General features: G+C 45.6%; 20 non-coding genes across 20 annotated transcripts; 7 read left to right on the plus strand and 13 right to left on the minus strand.

Moving 5' to 3' along the window:
- Positions 1–507: 507 nt before the first annotated feature.
- Positions 508–589, minus strand: trnas-gcu (transfer RNA serine (anticodon GCU)). The gene has a single exon. It is a non-coding gene; the product is annotated as a tRNA-Ser (tRNA).
- A 144-nt stretch (positions 590–733) lies between these two features.
- Positions 734–815, minus strand: trnas-gcu (transfer RNA serine (anticodon GCU)). The gene has a single exon. It is a non-coding gene; the product is annotated as a tRNA-Ser (tRNA).
- Positions 816–1,476: 661 nt separating this feature from the next.
- LOC130102284 (U4 spliceosomal RNA) lies at positions 1,477–1,617 on the plus strand. The gene has a single exon (XR_008809177.1). It is a non-coding gene; the product is annotated as a U4 spliceosomal RNA (small nuclear RNA).
- Positions 1,618–3,557: 1,940 nt separating this feature from the next.
- Positions 3,558–3,639, minus strand: trnas-gcu (transfer RNA serine (anticodon GCU)). The gene has a single exon. It is a non-coding gene; the product is annotated as a tRNA-Ser (tRNA).
- A 661-nt stretch (positions 3,640–4,300) lies between these two features.
- On the plus strand, positions 4,301–4,441 carry LOC130102022 (U4 spliceosomal RNA). Its single transcript, XR_008809099.1, has one exon. It is a non-coding gene; the product is annotated as a U4 spliceosomal RNA (small nuclear RNA).
- A 1,522-nt stretch (positions 4,442–5,963) lies between these two features.
- On the minus strand, positions 5,964–6,045 carry trnas-gcu (transfer RNA serine (anticodon GCU)). Its single transcript has one exon. It is a non-coding gene; the product is annotated as a tRNA-Ser (tRNA).
- Positions 6,046–6,189: 144 nt separating this feature from the next.
- trnas-gcu (transfer RNA serine (anticodon GCU)) lies at positions 6,190–6,271 on the minus strand. Its single transcript has one exon. It is a non-coding gene; the product is annotated as a tRNA-Ser (tRNA).
- A 144-nt stretch (positions 6,272–6,415) lies between these two features.
- Positions 6,416–6,497, minus strand: trnan-guu (transfer RNA asparagine (anticodon GUU)). The gene has a single exon. It is a non-coding gene; the product is annotated as a tRNA-Asn (tRNA).
- Positions 6,498–7,158: 661 nt separating this feature from the next.
- On the plus strand, positions 7,159–7,299 carry LOC130102028 (U4 spliceosomal RNA). Its single transcript, XR_008809101.1, has one exon. It is a non-coding gene; the product is annotated as a U4 spliceosomal RNA (small nuclear RNA).
- Positions 7,300–8,787: 1,488 nt separating this feature from the next.
- On the minus strand, positions 8,788–8,869 carry trnas-gcu (transfer RNA serine (anticodon GCU)). Its single transcript has one exon. It is a non-coding gene; the product is annotated as a tRNA-Ser (tRNA).
- A 661-nt stretch (positions 8,870–9,530) lies between these two features.
- On the plus strand, positions 9,531–9,671 carry LOC130102034 (U4 spliceosomal RNA). The gene has a single exon (XR_008809105.1). It is a non-coding gene; the product is annotated as a U4 spliceosomal RNA (small nuclear RNA).
- Positions 9,672–10,933: 1,262 nt separating this feature from the next.
- trnas-gcu (transfer RNA serine (anticodon GCU)) lies at positions 10,934–11,015 on the minus strand. Its single transcript has one exon. It is a non-coding gene; the product is annotated as a tRNA-Ser (tRNA).
- A 144-nt stretch (positions 11,016–11,159) lies between these two features.
- On the minus strand, positions 11,160–11,241 carry trnas-gcu (transfer RNA serine (anticodon GCU)). Its single transcript has one exon. It is a non-coding gene; the product is annotated as a tRNA-Ser (tRNA).
- Positions 11,242–11,902: 661 nt separating this feature from the next.
- Positions 11,903–12,043, plus strand: LOC130102291 (U4 spliceosomal RNA). Its single transcript, XR_008809178.1, has one exon. It is a non-coding gene; the product is annotated as a U4 spliceosomal RNA (small nuclear RNA).
- Positions 12,044–13,983: 1,940 nt separating this feature from the next.
- trnas-gcu (transfer RNA serine (anticodon GCU)) lies at positions 13,984–14,065 on the minus strand. The gene has a single exon. It is a non-coding gene; the product is annotated as a tRNA-Ser (tRNA).
- Positions 14,066–14,726: 661 nt separating this feature from the next.
- On the plus strand, positions 14,727–14,867 carry LOC130102036 (U4 spliceosomal RNA). The gene has a single exon (XR_008809109.1). It is a non-coding gene; the product is annotated as a U4 spliceosomal RNA (small nuclear RNA).
- A 1,522-nt stretch (positions 14,868–16,389) lies between these two features.
- Positions 16,390–16,471, minus strand: trnas-gcu (transfer RNA serine (anticodon GCU)). The gene has a single exon. It is a non-coding gene; the product is annotated as a tRNA-Ser (tRNA).
- Positions 16,472–16,615: 144 nt separating this feature from the next.
- Positions 16,616–16,697, minus strand: trnas-gcu (transfer RNA serine (anticodon GCU)). Its single transcript has one exon. It is a non-coding gene; the product is annotated as a tRNA-Ser (tRNA).
- Positions 16,698–16,841: 144 nt separating this feature from the next.
- trnas-gcu (transfer RNA serine (anticodon GCU)) lies at positions 16,842–16,923 on the minus strand. The gene has a single exon. It is a non-coding gene; the product is annotated as a tRNA-Ser (tRNA).
- A 661-nt stretch (positions 16,924–17,584) lies between these two features.
- On the plus strand, positions 17,585–17,725 carry LOC130102037 (U4 spliceosomal RNA). Its single transcript, XR_008809112.1, has one exon. It is a non-coding gene; the product is annotated as a U4 spliceosomal RNA (small nuclear RNA).
- The last annotated feature ends 599 nt before the right edge of the window (positions 17,726–18,324 follow it).

Here is an 18,324-nt window from a genome sequence, read left to right on the forward strand (position 1 = left end):
CCGAGTCAATGGGCTCTGTGTAATTCTTTCTTTTTCGCTTGTTTATCGTCATCAGTCTTTTTCCTTTTACCTCTTTGTTTTATGAGCAGGTGTCACTCGAGAATTGGCAGTTTAGGTTGTTTCTCCGTCATAAGCACAGCTGCAGCACGCCGGAAATCTTGAGTTTGAACGACGGTACGCGCTCGCGCTGTGCAAGAGAGGGGTGTGATCAGCGCGTACACGAGCGTGATTGACACTTCTAAGACATTCCGGTTGTTTCTGACCGGGAGCGTGTATTTCTTGCAAATGGCAATAGGACCACTAGAAGGAGCCAGAGGAGCGTGATTTTTACACAGATTATCTGTCTCATATTCTACTGTCAGGACATAATGACAGTTTTAGCAAATACATTTTTTCAAAAGTTACCTACAGCAGCTTTAAGGATGATGTCGTTAAAGTTGGCAGCAAGGTACTTTGAACGGCTTTGCCAGGCGCACTTGGCTCTCTCGAAACACTAAAGACATCATACGACGAGGATGGGATTCGAACCCACGCGTGCAGAGCACAATGGATTAGCAGTCCATCGCCTTAACCACTCGGCCACCTCGTCACTCGCCTGCAAGTCTGCCCGAAGCTGGGCTGTGGTGTGTTTCTGCAGCTATTTTAAGGATGATGTTGTTAAAGTTGTCAGCAAGGTACTTTGAACGGCTTTTCCAGGCGCACTTGGCTCTCTCGAAACACTAAAGACATCAATCGACGAGGATGGGATTCGAACCCACGCGTGCAGAGCACAATGGATTAGCAGTCCATCGCCTTAACCACTCGGCCACCTCGTCACTCGCCTGCAAGTCTGCCCGAAGCTGGGCTGTGGTGTGTTTCTGCAGCTATTTTAAGGATGATGTTGTTAAAGTTGTCAGCAAGGTACTTTGAACGGCTTTGCAGGTCAGTTGACGGTAACCCTTCGACTGACCTGCAAGGAGCATTGGGTTCTATGGGTTAGGAGACTCACAACTGTGTTGATAGAGGGAGATGTGCTTATGTTTATTTTCTGTGCTGCTTCTGCTTTGTTGGAAAGAACCTAGAGAGAACGCCTGTGTCGAGAAAAAGGCAGCATAGCTTGGATTGGACCTCTCTCAGAATATGTTTGCAGTGTCCTTGCACTCTTCATTATCCTACCCAACCTCGTAGGGGGCTCGTCGAATCGATCCCGAACTCAAACATATTCTTGGAGATTGAGCGTTATAACTCCGCCCCTTTGCTACCAGGATACCCATAATTCTTTCCCCCCAAAATTACGAAAGCAGCACACTTTTTGTTCTTTGAGTGAAGAGAGAACAATGAATAAACCTTTTTGTGCACATCACTCGCCTGTTTCGTAGACACACCATGCAGCCGTCAGTGCCAAAAAGCTTATTACATGGCAGTTTAAAGCTTGATACCACCCTGTCGTTACATGTCCAGATAAAAGCACCGGAGACGTCGCTACCTTCGCCAGGCATTCTTTCGCAGAGGCAATATCGTAGTCTATGAGGCTCATCCGAGACGTGATCTTTGCTGGTTGAAAACTTTACCCAATACCCTGCTGGGATGACTTGAAATACAGTCAGCCTTGGCAATTTTTGTCAGCTTCTTATGAGGCTTCGTGACTTGTTGAAAAAAAAGAATTGTGTTTTGGCTCCCTGAACGTGCTGCTTTCGCTGTGGTGGCGAAAGCATGAGCTTGAATAAGGCTGGTGTAGCCAGGATTAGGACCTCCCTTAGAATGTGTTTTTGTATTTCTAATGGTCATATCCATGCACCAGGGGGCTTCTTGTATTGACCCTGTCCTCAACAATGTTTTAAGAAATTAACATGAGCATTTTCTGCAGCTATAATTATATTATATTAAAGCTGCAGTAGGGAGTTTTGAGAAAACGTTGACTTAGCCTGAAAATTTGAACAAGCACAACTTACAGGTCCCACCCCCTTGCTCTCTGCTGCGCTACAGCCCTCCCTCCACAGCAGGCTAGTAAACAGGGCCACTGATAACAGCGGATAAAAAGTTATATGGCACATTTACTAATAGGGACTAAACGTCAATAATATGCTTTACATTGACTATGGCCTGCCCATACTTTGACTACAAACTTGGTCCTCAAATCATTATGTATTTTGCAATGGCCTACATGTAACTTTATCGTTGCACTCTTTCTATAAGTTATAAATAGCTAGTAAGATAACGGTAACTAACGTTAGAGTATGTAAGTAATTATTCTAGCGATATATAATGCTAGATAAGGTGTGCTACTACATTATTTCAGCAACATGACAAGCCAGTGAATTAGCAGGTTTTAATTGTTGCTTAGCAGAGTGCGTGACATTTTATCTACATGTTATGCGGCTAGAGTTTTGACACCGAGTCAATGGGCTCTGTGTAATTCTTTCTTTTTCGCTTGTTTATCGTCATCAGTCTTTTTCCTTTTACCTCTTTGTTTTATGAGCAGGTGTCACTCGAGAATTGGCAGTTTAGGTTGTTTCTCCGTCATAAGCACAGCTGCAGCACGCCGGAAATCTTGAGTTTGAACGACGGTACGCGCTCGCGCTGTGCAAGAGAGGGGTGTGATCAGCGCGTACACGAGCGTGATTGACACTTCTAAGACATTCCGGTTGTTTCTGACCGGGAGCGTGTATTTCTTGCAAATGGCAATAGGACCACTAGGAGGAGCCAGAGGAGCGTGATTTTTACACAGATTATCTGTCTCATATTCTACTGTCAGGACATAATGACAGTTTTAGCAAATACATTTTTTCAAAAGTTACCTACAGCATCTTTAAGGATGATGTCGTTAAAGTTGGCAGCAAGGTACTTTGAACGGCTTTGCCAGGCGCACTTGGCTCTCTCGAAACACTAAAGACATCAGACGACGAGGATGGGATTCGAACCCACGCGTGCAGAGCACAATGGATTAGCAGTCCATCGCCTTAACCACTCAGCCACCTCGTCACTCGCCTGCACGTTTGCCCGAAGCTGGGCTGTGGTGTGTTTCTGCAGCTATTTTAAGGATGATGTCATCAAAGTTGGCAGCAAGGTACTTTGAACGGCTTTTCCAGGCGCACTTGGCTCTCTCGAAACACTAAAGACATCAATCGACGAGGATGGGATTCGAACCCACGCGTGCAGAGCACAATGGATTAGCAGTCCATCGCCTTAACTACTCGGCCACCTCGTCACTCGCCGGCACGTCTGCCCGAAGCTGGGCTGTGGTGTGTTTCTGCAGCTATTTTAAGGATGATGCTGTTAATGTTGGCAGCAAAGTTCATTGAACGGCTTTGCCAGTCGCACTTGGCTCTCTCGAAACACTAAAGACATCAAACGACGAGGATGGGATTCGAACCCACGCATGCAGAGCACAATGGATTAGCAGTCCATCGCCTTAACCACTCGGCCACCTCGTTACTCGCCTGAAAGTCTGCCCGAAGCTGGGCTGTGGTGTGTTTCTGCAGCTATTTTAAGGATGATGTTGTTAAAGTTGGCAGCAAGGTACTTTGAACGGCTTTTCCAGGCGCACTTGGCTCTCTCGAAACACTAAAGACATCAATCGACGAGGATGGGATTCGAACCCACGCGTGCAGAGCACAATGGATTAGCAGTCCATCGCCTTAACCACTCGGCCACCTCGTCACTCGCCTGCAAGTCTGCCCGAAGCTGGGCTGTGGTGTGTTTCTGCAGCTATTTTAAGGATGATGTTGTTAAAGTTGTCAGCAAGGTACTTTGAACGGCTTTGCAGGTCAGTTGACGGTAACCCTTCGACTGACCTGCAAGGAGCATTGGGTTCTATGGGTTAGGAGACTCACAACTGTGTTGATAGAGGGAGATGTGCTTATGTTTATTTTCTGTGCTGCTTCTGCTTTGTTGGAAAGAACCTAGAGAGAACGCCTGTGTCGAGAAAAAGGCAGCATAGCTTGCATTGGACCTCTCTCAGAATATGTTTGCAGTGTCCTTGCACTCTTCATTATCCTACCCAACCTCGTAGGGGGCTCGTCGAATCGATCCCGAACTCAAACATATTCTTGGAGATTGAGCGTTATAACTCCGCCCCTTTGCTACCAGGATACCCATAATTCTTTCCCCCCAAAATTACGAAAGCAGCACACTTTTTGTTCTTTGAGTGAAGAGAGAACAAGGAATAAACCTTTTTGTGCACATCACTCGCCTGTTTCGTAGACACACCATGCAGCCGTCAGTGCCAAAAAGCTTATTACATGGCAGTTTAAAGCTTGATACCACCCTGTCGTTACATGTCCAGATAAAAGCACGGGAGACGTCGCTACCTTCACCAGGCATTCTTTCGCAGAGGCAATATCGTAGTCTATGAGGCTCATCCGAGACGTGATCTTTGCTGGTTGAAAACTTTACCCAATACCCCGCTGGGATGACTTGAAATACAGTCAGCCTTGGCAATTTTTGTCAGCTTCTTATGAGGCTTCGTGACTTGTTGAAAAAAAAGAATTGTGTTTTGGCTCCCTGAACGTGCTGCTTTCGCTGTGGTGGCGAAAGCATGAGCTTGAATAAGGCTGGTGTAGCCAGGATTAGGACCTCCCTTAGAATGTGTTTTTGTATTTCTAATGGTCATATCCATGCACCAGGGGGCTTCTTGTATTGACCCTGTCCTCAACAATGTTTTAAGAAATTAACATGAGCATTTTCTGCAGCTATAATTATATTATATTAAAGCTGCAGCAGGGAGTTTTGAGAAAACGTTGACTTAGCCTGAAAATTTGAACAAGCACAACTTACAGGTCCCACCCCCTTGCTCTCTGCTGCGCTACAGCCCTCCCTCCACAGCTCGTCCTCCACAGCGGAGCCTGTCGTGAACGCGCAGGCTAGTAAACAGGGCCACTGACAACAGCGGATAAAAAGTTATATGGCACATTTACCAATAGGGACTAAACGTCAATAATATGCTTTACATTGACTATGGCCTGCCCATACTTTGACTACAAACTTGGTCCTCAAATCATTATGTATTTTGCAATGGCCTACATGTAACTTTATCGTTGCACTCTTTCTATAAGTTATAAATAGCTAGTAAGATAACGGTAACTAACGTTAGAGTATGTAAGTAATTATTCTAGCGATATATAATGCTAGATAAGGTGTGCTAGTACATTATTTCAGCAACATGACAAGCCAGTGAATTAGCAGGTTTTAATTGTTGCTTAGCAGAGTGCGTGACATTTTATCTACATGTTATGCGGCTAGAGTTTTGACACCGAGTCAATGGGCTCTGTGTAATTCTTTCTTTTTCGCTTGTTTATCATCATCAGTCTTTTTCCTTTTACCTCTTTGTTTTATGAGCAGGTGTCACTCGAGAATTGGCAGTTTAGGTTGTTTCTCCGTCATAAGCACAGCTGCAGCACGCCGGAAATCTTGAGTTTGAACGACGGTACGCGCTCGCGCTGTGCAAGAGAGGGGTGTGATCAGCGCGTACACGAGCGTGATTGACACTTCTAAGACATTCCGGTTGTTTCTGACCGGGAGCGTGTATTTCTTGCAAATGGCAATAGGACCACTAGGAGGAGCCAGAGGAGCGTGATTTTAACACAGATTATCTGTCTCATATTCTACTGTCAGGACATAATGACAGTTTTAGCAAATACATTTTTTCAAAAGTTACCTACAGCAGCTTTAAGGATGATGTCGTTAAAGTTGGCAGCAAGGTACTTTGAACGGCTTTGCCAGGCGCACTTGGCTCTCTCGAAACACTAAAGACATCATACGACAAGGATGGGATTCGAACCCACGCGTGCAGAGCACAATGGATTAGCAGTCCATCGCCTTAACCACTCGGCCACCTCGTCACTCGCCTGCACGTTTGCCCGAAGCTGGGCTGTGGTGTGTTTCTGCAGCTATTTTAAGGATGATGTCGTCAAAGTTGGCAGCAAGGTACTTTGAACGGCTTTTCCAGGCGCACTTGGCTCTCTCGAAACACTAAAGACATCAATCGACGAGGATGGGATTCGAACCCACGCGTGCAGAGCACAATGGATTAGCAGTCCATCGCCTTAACCACTCGGCCACCTCGTCACTCGCCGGCACGTCTGCCCGAAGCTGGGCTGTGGTGTGTTTCTGCAGCTATTTTAAGGATGATGTTGTTAAAGTTGGCAGCAAATTTCATTGAACGGCTTTGCCAGTCGCACTTGGCTCTCTCGAAACACTTAAGACATCAAACGACGAGGATGGGATTCGAACCCACGCGTGCAGAGCACAATGGATTAGCAGTCCATCGCCTTAACCACTCGGCCACCTCGTCACTCGCCTGCAAGTCTGCCCGAAGCTGGGCTGTGGTGTGTTTCTGCAGCTATTTTAAGGATGATGTTGTTAAAGTTGGCAGCAAGGTACTTTGAACGGCTTTTCCAGGCGCACTTGGCTCTCTCGAAACACTAAAGACATCAATCGACGAGGATGGGATTCGAACCCACGCGTGCAGAGCACAATGGATTAACAGTCCATCGCCTTAACCACTCGGCCACCTCGTCACTCGCCTGCAAGTCTGCCCGAAGCTGGGCTGTGGTGTGTTTCTGCAGCTATTTTAAGGATGATGTTGTTAAAGTTGTCAGCAAGGTACTTTGAACGGCTTTGCAGGTCAGTTGACGGTAACCCTTCGACTGACCTGCAAGGAGCATTGGGTTCTATGGGTTAGGAGACTCACAACTGTGTTGATAGAGGGAGATGTGCTTATGTTTATTTTCTGTGCTGCTTCTGCTTTGTTGGAAAGAACCTAGAGAGAACGCCTGTGTCGAGAAAAAGGCAGCATAGCTTGCATTGGACCTCTCTCAGAATATGTTTGCAGTGTCCTTGCACTCTTCATTATCCTACCCAACCTCGTAGGGGGCTCGTCGAATCGATCCCGAACTCAAACATATTCTTGGAGATTGAGCGTTATAACTCCGCCCCTTTGCTACCAGGATACCCATAATTCTTTCCCCCCAAAATTACGAAAGCAGCACACTTTTTGTTCTTTGAGTGAAGAGAGAACAAGGAATAAACCTTTTTGTGCACATCACTCGCCTGTTTCGTAGACACACCATGCAGCCGTCAGTGCCAAAAAGCTTATTACATGGCAGTTTAAAGCTTGATACCACCCTGTCGTTACATGTCCAGATAAAAGCACGGGAGACGTCGCTACCTTCGCCAGGCATTCTTTCGCAGAGGCAATATCGTAGTCTATGAGGCTCATCCGAGACGTGATCTTTGCTGGTTGAAAACTTTACCCAATACCCCGCTGGGATGACTTGAAATACAGTCAGCCTTGGCAATTTTTGTCAGCTTCTTATGAGGCTTCGTGACTTGTTGAAAAAAAAGAATTGTGTTTTGGCTCCCTGAACGTGCTGCTTTCGCTGTGGTGGCGAAAGCATGAGCTTGAATAAGGCTGGTGTATCCAGGATTAGGACCTCCCTTAGAATGTGTTTTTGTATTTCTAATGGTCATATCCATGCACCAGGGGGCTTCTTGTATTGACCCTGTCCTCAACAATGTTTTAAGAAATTAACATGAGCATTTTCTGCAGCTATAATTATATTATATTAAAGCTGCAGTAGGGAGTTTTGAGAAAACGTTGACTTAGCCTGAAAATTTGAACAAGCACAACTTACAGGTCCCACCCCCTTGCTCTCTGCTGCACTACAGCCCTCCCTCCACAGCAGGCTAGTAAACAGGGCCACTGATAACAGCGGATAAAAAGTTATATGGCACATTTACTAATAGGGACTAAACGTCAATAATATGCTTTACATTGACTATGGCCTGCCCATACTTTGACTACAAACTTGGTCCTCAAATCATTATGTATTTTGCAATGGCCTACATGTAACTTTATCGTTGCACTCTTTCTATAAGTTATAAATAGCTAGTAAGATAACGGTAACTAACGTTAGAGTATGTAAGTAATTATTCTAGCGATATATAATGCTAGATAAGGTGTGCTAGTACATTATTTCAGCAACATGACAAGCCAGTGAATTAGCAGGTTTTAACTGTTGCTTAGCAGAGTGCGTGACATTTTATCTACATGTTATGCGGCTAGAGTTTTGACACAGAGTCAATGGGCTCTGTGTAATTCTTTCTTTTTCGCTTGTTTATCGTCATCAGTCTTTTTCCTTTTACCTCTTTGTTTTATGAGCAGGTGTCACTCGAGAATTGGCAGTTTAGGTTGTTTCTCCGTCATAAGCACAGCTGCAGCACGCCGGAAATCTTGAGTTTGAACGACGGTACGCGCTCGCGCTGTGCAAGAGAGGGGTGTGATCAGCGCGTACACGAGCGTGATTGACACTTCTAAGACATTCCGGTTGTTTCTGACCGGGAGCGTGTATTTCTTGCAAATGGCAATAGGACCACTAGGAGGAGCCAGAGGAGCGTGATTTTTACACAGATTATCTGTCTCATATTCTACTGTCAGGACATAATGACAGTTTGAGCAAATACATTTTTTCAAAAGTTACCTACAGCAGCTTTAAGGATGATGTCGTTAAAGTTGGCAGCAAGGTACTTTGAACGGCTTTGCCAGGCGCACTTGGCTCTCTCGAAACACTAAAGACATCATACGACAAGGATGGGATTCGAACCCACGCGTGCAGAGCACAATGGATTAGCAGTCCATCGCCTTAACCACTCGGCCACCTCGTCACTCGCCGGCACGTTTGCCCGAAGCTGGGCTGTGGTGTGTTTCTGCAGCTATTTTAAGGATGATGTTGTTAAAGTTGGCAGCAAAGTTCATTGAACGGCTTTGCCAGTCGCACTTGGCTCTCTCGAAACACTAAAGACATCAAACGACGAGGATGGGATTCGAACCCACGCGTGCAGAGCACAATGGATTAGCAGTCCATCGCCTTAACCACTCGGCCACCTCGTCACTCGCCTGCAAGTCTGCCCGAAGCTGGGCTGTGGTGTGTTTCTGCAGCTATTTTAAGGATGATGTTGTTAAAGTTGTCAGCAAGGTACTTTGAACGGCTTTGCAGGTCAGTTGACGGTAACCCTTCGACTGACCTGCAAGGAGCATTGGGTTCTATGGGTTAGGAGACTCACAACTGTGTTGATAGAGGGAGATGTGCTTATGTTTATTTTCTGTGCTGCTTCTGCTTTGTTGGAAAGAACCTAGAGAGAACGCCTGTGTCGAGAAAAAGGCAGCATAGCTTGCATTGGACCTCTCTCAGAATATGTTTGCAGTGTCCTTGCACTCTTCATTATCCTACCCAACCTCGTAGGGGGCTCGTCGAATCGATCCCGAACTCAAACATATTCTTGGAGATTGAGCGTTATAACTCCGCCCCTTTGCTACCAGGATACCCATAATTCTTTCCCCCCAAAATTACAAAAGCAGCACACTTTTTGTTCTTTGAGTGAAGAGAGAACAAGGAATAAACCTTTTTGTGCACATCACTCGCCTGTTTCGTAGACACACCATGCAGCCGTCAGTGCCAAAAAGCTTATTACATGGCAGTTTAAAGCTTGATACCACCCTGTCGTTACATGTCCAGATAAAAGCACGGGAGACGTCGCTACCTTCGCCTGGCATTCTTTCGCAGAGGCAATATCGTAGTCTATGAGGCTCATCCGAGACGTGATCTTTGCTGGTTGAAAACTTTACCCAATACCCCGCTGGGATGACTTGAAATACAGTCAGCCTTGGCAATTTTTGTCAGCTTCTTATGAGGCTTCGTGACTTGTTGAAAAAAAAGAATTGTGTTTTGGCTCCTTGAACGTGCTGCTTTCGCTGTGGTGGCGAAAGCATGAGCTTGAATAAGGCTGGTGTAGCCAGGATTAGGACCTCCCTTAGAATGTGTTTTTGTATTTCTAATGGTCATATCCATGCACCAGGGGGCTTCTTGTATTGACCCTGTCCTCAACAATGTTTTAAGAAATTAACATGAGCATTTTCTGCAGCTATAATTATATTATATTAAAGCTGCAGTAGGGAGTTTTGAGAAAACGTTGACTTAGCCTGAAAATTTGAACAAGCACAACTTACAGGTCCCACCCCCTTGCTCTCTGCTGCGCTACAGCCCTCCCTCCACAGCAGGCTAGTAAACAGGGCCACTGATAACAGCGGATAAAAAGTTATATGGCACATTTACTAATAGGGACTAAACGTCAATAATATGCTTTACATTGACTATGGCCTGCCCATACTTTGACTACAAACTTGGTCCTCAAATCATTATGTATTTTGCAATGGCCTACATGTAACTTTATCGTTGCACTCTTTCTATAAGTTATAAATAGCTAGTAAGATAACGGTAACTAACGTTAGAGTATGTAAGTAATTATTCTAGCGATATATAATGCTAGATAAGGTGTGCTAGTACATTATTTCAGCAACATGACAAGCCAGTGAATTAGCAGGTTTTAACTGTTGCTTAGCAGAGTGCGTGACATTTTATCTACATGTTATGCGGCTAGAGTTTTGACACCGAGTCAATGGGCTCTGTGTAATTCTTTCTTTTTCGCTTGTTTATCGTCATCAGTCTTTTTCCTTTTACCTCTTTGTTTTATGAGCAGGTGTCACTCGAGAATTGGCAGTTTAGGTTGTTTCTCCGTCATAAGCACAGCTGCAGCACGCCGGAAATCTTGAGTTTGAACGACGGTACGCGCTCGCGCTGTGCAAGAGAGGGGTGTGATCAGCGCGTACACGAGCGTGATTGACACTTCTAAGACATTCCGGTTGTTTCTGACCGGGAGCGTGTATTTCTTGCAAATGGCAATAGGACCACTAGGAGGAGCCAGAGGAGCGTGATTTTTACACAGATTATCTGTCTCATATTCTACTGTCAGGACATAATGACAGTTTTAGCAAATACATTTTTTCAAAAGTTACCTACAGCAGCTTTAAGGATGATGTCGTTAAAGTTGGCAGCAAGGTACTTTGAACGGCTTTGCCAGGCGCACTTGGCTCTCTCGAAACACTAAAGACATCATACGACGAGGATGGGATTCGAACCCACGCGTGCAGAGCACAATGGATTAGCAGTCCATCGCCTTAACCACTCGGCCACCTCGTCACTCGCCTGCAAGTCTGCCCGAAGCTGGGCTGTGGTGTGTTTCTGCAGCTATTTTAAGGATGATGTTGTTAAAGTTGTCAGCAAGGTACTTTGAACGGCTTTTCCAGGCGCACTTGGCTCTCTCGAAACACTAAAGACATCAATCGACGAGGATGGGATTCGAACCCACGCGTGCAGAGCACAATGGATTAGCAGTCCATCGCCTTAACCACTCGGCCACCTCGTCACTCGCCTGCAAGTCTGCCCGAAGCTGGGCTGTGGTGTGTTTCTGCAGCTATTTTAAGGATGATGTTGTTAAAGTTGTCAGCAAGGTACTTTGAACGGCTTTGCAGGTCAGTTGACGGTAACCCTTCGACTGACCTGCAAGGAGCATTGGGTTCTATGGGTTAGGAGACTCACAACTGTGTTGATAGAGGGAGATGTGCTTATGTTTATTTTCTGTGCTGCTTCTGCTTTGTTGGAAAGAACCTAGAGAGAACGCCTGTGTCGAGAAAAAGGCAGCATAGCTTGGATTGGACCTCTCTCAGAATATGTTTGCAGTGTCCTTGCACTCTTCATTATCCTACCCAACCTCGTAGGGGGCTCGTCGAATCGATCCCGAACTCAAACATATTCTTGGAGATTGAGCGTTATAACTCCGCCCCTTTGCTACCAGGATACCCATAATTCTTTCCCCCCAAAATTACGAAAGCAGCACACTTTTTGTTCTTTGAGTGAAGAGAGAACAATGAATAAACCTTTTTGTGCACATCACTCGCCTGTTTCGTAGACACACCATGCAGCCGTCAGTGCCAAAAAGCTTATTACATGGCAGTTTAAAGCTTGATACCACCCTGTCGTTACATGTCCAGATAAAAGCACCGGAGACGTCGCTACCTTCGCCAGGCATTCTTTCGCAGAGGCAATATCGTAGTCTATGAGGCTCATCCGAGACGTGATCTTTGCTGGTTGAAAACTTTACCCAATACCCTGCTGGGATGACTTGAAATACAGTCAGCCTTGGCAATTTTTGTCAGCTTCTTATGAGGCTTCGTGACTTGTTGAAAAAAAAGAATTGTGTTTTGGCTCCCTGAACGTGCTGCTTTCGCTGTGGTGGCGAAAGCATGAGCTTGAATAAGGCTGGTGTAGCCAGGATTAGGACCTCCCTTAGAATGTGTTTTTGTATTTCTAATGGTCATATCCATGCACCAGGGGGCTTCTTGTATTGACCCTGTCCTCAACAATGTTTTAAGAAATTAACATGAGCATTTTCTGCAGCTATAATTATATTATATTAAAGCTGCAGTAGGGAGTTTTGAGAAAACGTTGACTTAGCCTGAAAATTTGAACAAGCACAACTTACAGGTCCCACCCCCTTGCTCTCTGCTGCGCTACAGCCCTCCCTCCACAGCAGGCTAGTAAACAGGGCCACTGATAACAGCGGATAAAAAGTTATATGGCACATTTACTAATAGGGACTAAACGTCAATAATATGCTTTACATTGACTATGGCCTGCCCATACTTTGACTACAAACTTGGTCCTCAAATCATTATGTATTTTGCAATGGCCTACATGTAACTTTATCGTTGCACTCTTTCTATAAGTTATAAATAGCTAGTAAGATAACGGTAACTAACGTTAGAGTATGTAAGTAATTATTCTAGCGATATATAATGCTAGATAAGGTGTGCTACTACATTATTTCAGCAACATGACAAGCCAGTGAATTAGCAGGTTTTAATTGTTGCTTAGCAGAGTGCGTGACATTTTATCTACATGTTATGCGGCTAGAGTTTTGACACCGAGTCAATGGGCTCTGTGTAATTCTTTCTTTTTCGCTTGTTTATCGTCATCAGTCTTTTTCCTTTTACCTCTTTGTTTTATGAGCAGGTGTCACTCGAGAATTGGCAGTTTAGGTTGTTTCTCCGTCATAAGCACAGCTGCAGCACGCCGGAAATCTTGAGTTTGAACGACGGTACGCGCTCGCGCTGTGCAAGAGAGGGGTGTGATCAGCGCGTACACGAGCGTGATTGACACTTCTAAGACATTCCGGTTGTTTCTGACCGGGAGCGTGTATTTCTTGCAAATGGCAATAGGACCACTAGGAGGAGCCAGAGGAGCGTGATTTTTACACAGATTATCTGTCTCATATTCTACTGTCAGGACATAATGACAGTTTTAGCAAATACATTTTTTCAAAAGTTACCTACAGCATCTTTAAGGATGATGTCGTTAAAGTTGGCAGCAAGGTACTTTGAACGGCTTTGCCAGGCGCACTTGGCTCTCTCGAAACACTAAAGACATCAGACGACGAGGATGGGATTCGAACCCACGCGTGCAGAGCACAATGGATTAGCAGTCCATCGCCTTAACCACTCAGCCACCTCGTCACTCGCCTGCACGTTTGCCCGAAGCTGGGCTGTGGTGTGTTTCTGCAGCTATTTTAAGGATGATGTCATCAAAGTTGGCAGCAAGGTACTTTGAACGGCTTTTCCAGGCGCACTTGGCTCTCTCGAAACACTAAAGACATCAATCGACGAGGATGGGATTCGAACCCACGCGTGCAGAGCACAATGGATTAGCAGTCCATCGCCTTAACTACTCGGCCACCTCGTCACTCGCCGGCACGTCTGCCCGAAGCTGGGCTGTGGTGTGTTTCTGCAGCTATTTTAAGGATGATGCTGTTAATGTTGGCAGCAAAGTTCATTGAACGGCTTTGCCAGTCGCACTTGGCTCTCTCGAAACACTAAAGACATCAAACGACGAGGATGGGATTCGAACCCACGCATGCAGAGCACAATGGATTAGCAGTCCATCGCCTTAACCACTCGGCCACCTCGTTACTCGCCTGAAAGTCTGCCCGAAGCTGGGCTGTGGTGTGTTTCTGCAGCTATTTTAAGGATGATGTTGTTAAAGTTGGCAGCAAGGTACTTTGAACGGCTTTTCCAGGCGCACTTGGCTCTCTCGAAACACTAAAGACATCAATCGACGAGGATGGGATTCGAACCCACGCGTGCAGAGCACAATGGATTAGCAGTCCATCGCCTTAACCACTCGGCCACCTCGTCACTCGCCTGCAAGTCTGCCCGAAGCTGGGCTGTGGTGTGTTTCTGCAGCTATTTTAAGGATGATGTTGTTAAAGTTGTCAGCAAGGTACTTTGAACGGCTTTGCAGGTCAGTTGACGGTAACCCTTCGACTGACCTGCAAGGAGCATTGGGTTCTATGGGTTAGGAGACTCACAACTGTGTTGATAGAGGGAGATGTGCTTATGTTTATTTTCTGTGCTGCTTCTGCTTTGTTGGAAAGAACCTAGAGAGAACGCCTGTGTCGAGAAAAAGGCAGCATAGCTTGCATTGGACCTCTCTCAGAATATGTTTGCAGTGTCCTTGCACTCTTCATTATCCTACCCAACCTCGTAGGGGGCTCGTCGAATCGATCCCGAACTCAAACATATTCTTGGAGATTGAGCGTTATAACTCCGCCCCTTTGCTACCAGGATACCCATAATTCTTTCCCCCCAAAATTACGAAAGCAGCACACTTTTTGTTCTTTGAGTGAAGAGAGAACAAGGAATAAACCTTTTTGTGCACATCACTCGCCTGTTTCGTAGACACACCATGCAGCCGTCAGTGCCAAAAAGCTTATTACATGGCAGTTTAAAGCTTGATACCACCCTGTCGTTACATGTCCAGATAAAAGCACGGGAGACGTCGCTACCTTCACCAGGCATTCTTTCGCAGAGGCAATATCGTAGTCTATGAGGCTCATCCGAGACGTGATCTTTGCTGGTTGAAAACTTTACCCAATACCCCGCTGGGATGACTTGAAATACAGTCAGCCTTGGCAATTTTTGTCAGCTTCTTATGAGGCTTCGTGACTTGTTGAAAAAAAAGAATTGTGTTTTGGCTCCCTGAACGTGCTGCTTTCGCTGTGGTGGCGAAAGCATGAGCTTGAATAAGGCTGGTGTAGCCAGGATTAGGACCTCCCTTAGAATGTGTTTTTGTATTTCTAATGGTCATATCCATGCACCAGGGGGCTTCTTGTATTGACCCTGTCCTCAACAATGTTTTAAGAAATTAACATGAGCATTTTCTGCAGCTATAATTATATTATATTAAAGCTGCAGCAGGGAGTTTTGAGAAAACGTTGACTTAGCCTGAAAATTTGAACAAGCACAACTTACAGGTCCCACCCCCTTGCTCTCTGCTGCGCTACAGCCCTCCCTCCACAGCTCGTCCTCCACAGCGGAGCCTGTCGTGAACGCGCAGGCTAGTAAACAGGGCCACTGACAACAGCGGATAAAAAGTTATATGGCACATTTACCAATAGGGACTAAACGTCAATAATATGCTTTACATTGACTATGGCCTGCCCATACTTTGACTACAAACTTGGTCCTCAAATCATTATGTATTTTGCAATGGCCTACATGTAACTTTATCGTTGCACTCTTTCTATAAGTTATAAATAGCTAGTAAGATAACAGTAACTAACGTTAGAGTATGTAAGTAATTATTCTAGCGATATATAATGCTAGATAAGGTGTGCTAGTACATTATTTCAGCAACATGACAAGCCAGTGAATTAGCAGGTTTTAATTGTTGCTTAGCAGAGTGCGTGACATTTTATCTACATGTTATGCGGCTAGAGTTTTGACACCGAGTCAATGGGCTCTGTGTAATTCTTTCTTTTTCGCTTGTTTATCGTCATCAGTCTTTTTCCTTTTACCTCTTTGTTTTATGAGCAGGTGTCACTCGAGAATTGGCAGTTTAGGTTGTTTCTCCGTCATAAGCACAGCTGCAGCACGCCGGAAATCTTGAGTTTGAACGACGGTACGCGCTCGCGCTGTGCAAGAGAGGGGTGTGATCAGCGCGTACACGAGCGTGATTGACACTTCTAAGACATTCCGGTTGTTTCTGACCGGGAGCGTGTATTTCTTGCAAATGGCAATAGGACCACTAGGAGGAGCCAGAGGAGCGTGATTTTAACACAGATTATCTGTCTCATATTCTACTGTCAGGACATAATGACAGTTTTAGCAAATACATTTTTTCAAAAGTTACCTACAGCAGCTTTAAGGATGATGTCGTTAAAGTTGGCAGCAAGGTACTTTGAACGGCTTTGCCAGGCGCACTTGGCTCTCTCGAAACACTAAAGACATCATACGACAAGGATGGGATTCGAACCCACGCGTGCAGAGCACAATGGATTAGCAGTCCATCGCCTTAACCACTCGGCCACCTCGTCACTCGCCTGCACGTTTGCCCGAAGCTGGGCTGTGGTGTGTTTCTGCAGCTATTTTAAGGATGATGTCGTCAAAGTTGGCAGCAAGGTACTTTGAACGGCTTTTCCAGGCGCACTTGGCTCTCTCGAAACACTAAAGACATCAATCGACGAGGATGGGATTCGAACCCACGCGTGCAGAGCACAATGGATTAGCAGTCCATCGCCTTAACCACTCGGCCACCTCGTCACTCGCCGGCACGTCTGCCCGAAGCTGGGCTGTGGTGTGTTTCTGCAGCTATTTTAAGGATGATGTTGTTAAAGTTGGCAGCAAATTTCATTGAACGGCTTTGCCAGTCGCACTTGGCTCTCTCGAAACACTTAAGACATCAAACGACGAGGATGGGATTCGAACCCACGCGTGCAGAGCACAATGGATTAGCAGTCCATCGCCTTAACCACTCGGCCACCTCGTCACTCGCCTGCAAGTCTGCCCGAAGCTGGGCTGTGGTGTGTTTCTGCAGCTATTTTAAGGATGATGTTGTTAAAGTTGGCAGCAAGGTACTTTGAACGGCTTTTCCAGGCGCACTTGGCTCTCTCGAAACACTAAAGACATCAATCGACGAGGATGGGATTCGAACCCACGCGTGCAGAGCACAATGGATTAGCAGTCCATCGCCTTAACCACTCGGCCACCTCGTCACTCGCCTGCAAGTCTGCCCGAAGCTGGGCTGTGGTGTGTTTCTGCAGCTATTTTAAGGATGATGTTGTTAAAGTTGTCAGCAAGGTACTTTGAACGGCTTTGCAGGTCAGTTGACGGTAACCCTTCGACTGACCTGCAAGGAGCATTGGGTTCTATGGGTTAGGAGACTCACAACTGTGTTGATAGAGGGAGATGTGCTTATGTTTATTTTCTGTGCTGCTTCTGCTTTGTTGGAAAGAACCTAGAGAGAACGCCTGTGTCGAGAAAAAGGCAGCATAGCTTGCATTGGACCTCTCTCAGAATATGTTTGCAGTGTCCTTGCACTCTTCATTATCCTACCCAACCTCGTAGGGGGCTCGTCGAATCGATCCCGAACTCAAACATATTCTTGGAGATTGAGCGTTATAACTCCGCCCCTTTGCTACCAGGATACCCATAATTCTTTCCCCCCAAAATTACGAAAGCAGCACACTTTTTGTTCTTTGAGTGAAGAGAGAACAAGGAATAAACCTTTTTGTGCACATCACTCGCCTGTTTCGTAGACACACCATGCAGCCGTCAGTGCCAAAAAGCTTATTACATGGCAGTTTAAAGCTTGATACCACCCTGTCGTTACATGTCCAGATAAAAGCACGGGAGACGTCGCTACCTTCGCCAGGCATTCTTTCGCAGAGGCAATATCGTAGTCTATGAGGCTCATCCGAGACGTGATCTTTGCTGGTTGAAAACTTTACCCAATACCCCGCTGGGATGACTTGAAATACAGTCAGCCTTGGCAATTTTTGTCAGCTTCTTATGAGGCTTCGTGACTTGTTGAAAAAAAAGAATTGTGTTTTGGCTCCCTGAACGTGCTGCTTTCGCTGTGGTGGCGAAAGCATGAGCTTGAATAAGGCTGGTGTATCCAGGATTAGGACCTCCCTTAGAATGTGTTTTTGTATTTCTAATGGTCATATCCATGCACCAGGGGGCTTCTTGTATTGACCCTGTCCTCAACAATGTTTTAAGAAATTAACATGAGCATTTTCTGCAGCTATAATTATATTATATTAAAGCTGCAGTAGGGAGTTTTGAGAAAACGTTGACTTAGCCTGAAAATTTGAACAAGCACAACTTACAGGTCCCACCCCCTTGCTCTCTGCTGCGCTACAGCCCTCCCTCCACAGCAGGCTAGTAAACAGGGCCACTGATAACAGCGGATAAAAAGTTATATGGCACATTTACTAATAGGGACTAAACGTCAATAATATGCTTTACATTGACTATGGCCTGCCCATACTTTGACTACAAACTTGGTCCTCAAATCATTATGTATTTTGCAATGGCCTACATGTAACTTTATCGTTGCACTCTTTCTATAAGTTATAAATAGCTAGTAAGATAACGGTAACTAACGTTAGAGT

The sequence above is a fragment of the Rhinichthys klamathensis genome, unplaced genomic scaffold (genome assembly GCF_029890125.1).
Source record: "Rhinichthys klamathensis goyatoka isolate OS25496 unplaced genomic scaffold, OSU_Roscu_1.1 h1tg000011l_1, whole genome shotgun sequence".
In the NCBI taxonomy this organism is placed as follows: Eukaryota; Metazoa; Chordata; class Actinopteri; order Cypriniformes; family Leuciscidae; genus Rhinichthys; species Rhinichthys klamathensis.